Raw genomic sequence first — 6,000 nt, 5'->3', positions numbered from 1 at the left:
TACCTTGTTCCCAGAACCAGACAAAGACCCCGCCAAAAAGGAGAGTTACAGACCAATATCCCTGATGAACACAGATGCCAAAATTCTCACCGAATTACTAGCTAATAGGATCCAACCATACATTAAAAGGACTATTCACTCTGACCAAGTGGGATTTATCCTGGACTGCAAGCTTGGTTCAACATCTGGAAATCAATCAATGTGATATACTACATTAATAAAAAAGAAAGGACAAGAACCATATGATCCTCCAGCAGATGCAGAAAATGCATTTAACAAAGTATAGCATCCTTTTTTTTTTAAGATTTTATTTATTAATTTGACAGAGAGAAATCACAAGTAGACGGAGAGGCAGCCAGAGAGAGAGAGAGAGAGGGAAGCAGGCTCTCCGCCAAGCAGAGAGCCCGATAGCATCCTTTTTTCTTTAAAACTTTACAGTGTAGGGATAGAGGGAATATACCTCAGTATCATAAAAGCCATCTGCAAAAAGTCCACAGTGAATATCATTCTCAAGGTGGAAAAACTGAGAGCTTTTCCCCTAAGGGGAGGAACATGGGAGGGATGCCCAGTATAACCACTGTTGTTCAACATTAGCCCTAGAAGTCCTAGCCTCAGCAATCAAACAACAAAAAGAAATAAAAGACATGCAAATAGGCAAAGAAGAAGTCAAACTCTCACTCTTTGCAGATGATATGGTACTTTATGTGGAAGACAAAAGACTCCTCCCCAAAACTGCTAGAACTCATACAGGAATTCAGTAAGGTGACAGGATATAAAATCACTGCACAGAAATCAGTTGCATTTCTATATACAAACAACAAGACAGAAGAAAGAGAAATTATGGATTCGATCCCATTTACAAGTGCACCCAAAACCATAAGATACCTAGGAATAAATCTAACCAGAGAGGCAAAGAATCTGTACTCAGAAAAGTATAGAATATTCATGAAATAAATTGAGGAAGATACAAAGAAATGAAAAAAAAAAGTTCCATGCTTATGGATTAGAAGAACAAATATTGCAAAAATCTCTATGCTACCTTGAGCAATCTACACAATTAAGGCAATACCTATCAAAATGCCATCAACTTTTTTCAAAGAAATGGAACAAATAATACTAAAATTTGTGTGGAACAAGAAAAGACCCGAAATAGCCAGAGGAAAGTTGAAAAAGAAAAAGAAAGTTGAAAGTTGAAAAAGAAAACCAAAGCTGGTGGTGTCACAATTCCAAACTTACAAAACTGTAATCATCAAGACAGTATGGTACTGACACAAAAACAGACACATAGATCAATGGAATAGAGTAGAAGCCTAGAAATAAACCCTCAACACTATGGTCCACGAATCTTTGACAAAGCAGGAAAGAATGTCCGATGGAAAAAAGACAGTCTCTTCAACAAATGGTGTTGGGAAAATTGAACAGCCACATGCAGAAGAATGAAACTGGACCATTTCCTTAAACCATACACAAAAATGAACTCAAAATGGATGAAGGACCTCAGTGTGAGACAGGAATCCATCAAAAGCCTTGAGGAGAACACAGGCAGCAATCTCTTAAGCCTCAGCTGCAGCAACTTCTTCCTAGAAACATCACCAAAGGCAAGGGAAGCAAGGGCAAAAATGAACTATTGGAACTTCATTAAGATCAAAAGATTTTGCACACAAAGGAAACTGACAAAACTGAAAGACAACTGACAGAATGGGATAAAATATTTGCAAATGACATATCAGATAAAGGACTAGTATACAAAATCTATAAAGAACTTACCAAACTCCACTCCCAAAGAATAATCCAATCAAGAAATGGGCAGAAGACGTGAACAGACATTTCTTCAAAGAAGTCATCCAAATGGCCAATAGGCACATGAGAAAGTACTCAACATCACTCAGCACCAGGGAAATACAAATCAAAACCTCAACGAGATACCACCTCACACCAGTCAAAATGGATAAAATTAACAAGTCAGAAAACAACAGGTGTTGCTGAGGATGTGGAAAAAGGGTAACCCTCCTACACTGTTGGTGGGAATGCAAGCTGGTGCAGCCATTCTGGAAAACAGTATGGAGGTTCCTCAAAAAGTTGAAAATAGAGCTACCCTACGATTTACCCTAAAGATGCAAAGATACCCTAAACATCTGAAGGGGCATGTGATCCCAATGTTTGTAGCAGCTATGTCCACAACAACTAAACTATGGAAAGAGCCTAGATGTCCATCAACACATAAATGGACAAAGAAGATGCGGTATATATACACAGTGGAATATTATGCAGCCATCAAAAAATGAAATCTTGCCATTTGCAACAACATGGGTGGAACTAGAGGGTATTATGCTAAATGATATAAGTCAATCAGAGAAACACAATTATCATATGTTCTCACTGATATAGGAATTTGAGAAAAAAGACAGAGGATCATAGGGAAAGGCAGGGAAAAATGAAACAAGATGAAACAAGAGAGGGAGAAAAACCATAAGAGACTCTTAATCTCAGGAAACAAACTGAGGGTTGCTGGAGTGGAGGGGGTGGGAGGGATGTGGTGGCTGTGTAATGGTCACTGGGGAGGGTATACTGTGGTGCTAAGGTGAGCTCTCTGAGTTGTATAAGACTGAAGAATCACAGACTTATATGCCTGAAAAAATAAATTATATGTTAATTTAAAAAATACGTATTTTATTTACTTATTTGTCTGAAAGAGACAGAACATGAGCAGGGGGAACGGCAGAGAGATAGGGAGAAACAGGCTCTCTGCTGAGCAAGGAGCCTGATGCAGGACTTGTTCCCAGGACCCTGGGATCATGACTTGAGCTGAAGGCAGACACTTAAGCAACTGACCCATACAAGCGTCCCTCAGCTGTATTAAAAAAAATAATAATAAGTATGCCCAATGTGGGGCTTAAACTCACAACCCTGATATCAAGTGTTACATGCCTACTCAGTGAGTCAGCCAGGTGTCCCCCAATGATCAGTTTTAATGGAGAAATCATGCCACCTTTTGTGGTCTTTTAGTAGACTGACATATACAATTGTTTTAAGTATAAATTTCAGTACTATCTTCTGAGATTATCCTCCAGCTTGCAGGTTGAGAGGGTGCCCACTGATTTCATGTCACTTACTTGAGCCAAAGAAAAATTTATGAAAAGAGGTGGTCAAAACTCATCAATAAAATACATTTACTGAGCCGCTACTACCAATAATAAGGAAATCTTTTGAGTCAACTAACTCCTAAATAAAGTTCCTTCTCAAGTGAAATATTATAAATTCTAAGCTTGGAGAAGAATTTTTATATTCTTTGGAGAAAAAGACTTAAGTCACTAAGAAATTGTTTCCTTTCATTGTCAAATGAAAAATGAAAGGTCTGAGAGACACTTCAGAAGCCACGCTGACCACTGGAGCCACTCATTGGCTCTGGTTGAAACTCAGCCCAGGCCAGTGAGATGGCACAGTAATCACACAGGTCATGGTGCTGGGAAGGGACAGTGGGTGCTGACAGCCAACTTAGCTGAAGGCCAAAACAGAGGGGTTGACCAGTTATATAGCTCCAAAGCAATTTCTTTCCTCTTTTAAAAAGATTTTATTTATTTAAGAGGGAGAGAACACCAGACAAAGTGAGCACAAGCAGGGGTAGGGGGAGCAGGAGAGGGAGAAGTAGGCTCCCTGTTGAGTGGGGAGCCCAATAAGGGTTCTTAAACCCTATATTTGTAGGGTATACATAGTTAATAGTTTAGGGTAAACTATAAACATAGGGCCATACTAGATCAGAATAGATATAAGAAAAGGCTTACTTTTGGGACTTGAAACACCTTCCCTTTTTAAGATGGCCTTAAACATCTTGCTTATCTGGGGAGCACTGGGGCCTTCTGATAAGAGCTGAGTTTACAGCTTAGTTTTGACAAATACCAAGACCTAAATAACCACATCCTATCAAGGCACAGAACAATCTCAACCCCCTGGAAAATTCCTTCACATCTATTCATGGCAATCCCCCTCCTCGGAAGCAACAACTGCTCTGGTTTTTAGTACCATTAAATTAGTTTTACCTCATTTAGAACACCGAGAACTAGACATGCTTGAACAATGAAATTGGCTCTTTGCAAATACCATAGGAGAGGTCTTTTAAATTATCTTTAATAAAATTATCTTTATAAACAATAGAAGAAAGCCTTCTAGCTTTAGAAGTCTGCGTATTTATTATGAGATTAGACTTATAACTCAACCATCAAATGTGACTACATTTAAATAACAGAAAAACAAGATATAGATATCCTAAATCTAATAATCCTAGGGGGGGAAAATAATGGGATGTCTGTGTGTGATTTGCTTCTGTTTCTTTTTAAAGAAAGGCTTCAAAGAATATCAGTTTAATAATCCTTGTTAAAAAAAAATTCAGCTGAATAAATTTGAAGATCCAATTGGCTTCAGTAAATGATTTATGAATCAGGCAGCATCCCTTCTAGCAAATAGATGACTCTCAAGAGATACACAAAATGGAAAGTTTTTTGTTTTTTCTTTTTAGAAAAGGGGGGAGAGTAGCAAAAGAAAAGGATTGCTCTTGTGTTTTAAGACTTTATTTGACGGAGAGAGATCGAGCACCGCAGGGGGGAGATGCTTAACTGATTATATACCTTAAAAAGTCAGAGGAACTGTGCAAATATGATTAAGTTCAGGATTTTATTTATTTATTTGAAAGACACCATGCATGTCAGAGAGAGAGAGAGCATGGAGGGGGTGGGAGAGTGGGGGAGGGATAGAAGGAGAGGAAGAAGCTGAGTCCCCACTGAGCAGGGAGTCCAATGTGGGGCTCCATCCCAGGACCCTGGCTCATGGCTCGAGTTGAAGGCAGATGCTTAATCGACTGAGCCACCTAGGCACCCTTCTTCAGGATTTTAAAATGGGGATGTTAACCTAAATTAGCTAGGTAATTTACCAAATGTAATTACCATCTGTCATCATACAGTCCTTAGGAAAGTGAGCCAGGAAGATTAACGTAAGTAGGAGAAGATAAGCAAGAGGATGGGACTGATGAGAGGAAGGTGTCGTGAACCAAGAAACATTGGCAGTACAGGGAAGGAAATGGGTTCTTTCCTAGAGCCTCAGAAGCAAGCAGCCCTGCCAGCATGAACATGGATATTGGACTTTTGAACTCCAGAATTATAAGAAGTAAATCTGTGTTGTTCTGAGCCACTAACTCAGTGGTAATTAGTTAGAGCAGTGTTAGGAAACTCATACAGATGCTATCTACCTCCTAGGTTTATGAGAAAGGTAAATTAACATGAAACGTGCAAAGTGGCAAACACATTGTAAGGAGATTCAGAAGCTGAAAGTTGGGGAAAGTGATGATGGAGAAGAGTTTACAAGTTTCAGTAAGAATCTCAGGGTAGGGGTGCCTGGGTGGTACAGTTGGTTTACCATCCAACTCATCGTTTTGGCACCGGTGTGATCTCAGAGTCATGGGATCTAGCCCTGGGCCAGGCTCCTGCTGAGTTTAGAGTCTACTAAAGTTTCTCTCTGCCTCTGCCCCTCCCCGCCTCTCTCTCTCAAATAAATAAATAAATTAATTAACTTTGAAAAAGAATCTCAGGGCAGGTTTCATGGAGAAGATAACTTTAGAACACACACACAAATGTGTGGCACACACATTTGCTAATACTTCCATTAAAATCTTTTCATTTACCAATCAAGGCTTAAAGGAATATAATATAGTTCTAATTTGTACCTTTTATTTCTAAGATCTTTTCATGAGTTTAGGAAACATTTCATTTCCTTTTCTGTAATCTGTCCATTCAAATAATTTGCCCATGTTTTTTTTAAATTTTTTTAAGATTTTATTTATTTGTTTGACAGACAGAGATCACAAGTAGGCAAAGAGAGAGAGGAAGGGAAGCAGGCTCCCTGCTGAGCAGAGAGCCTGATGTAGGGCTTGATCCCAAGACCCTGGGATCATGACCTGAGCCGAAGGCAGAGGCTTAACCCACTGAGCCATCCAGGTGCCCCTGTTTTTAA

The sequence above is a fragment of the Mustela nigripes genome, chromosome 4 (assembly GCF_022355385.1).
Source record: "Mustela nigripes isolate SB6536 chromosome 4, MUSNIG.SB6536, whole genome shotgun sequence".
In the NCBI taxonomy this organism is placed as follows: domain Eukaryota; kingdom Metazoa; phylum Chordata; class Mammalia; order Carnivora; family Mustelidae; genus Mustela; species Mustela nigripes.
This window is presented reverse-complemented; position numbering follows the sequence as displayed.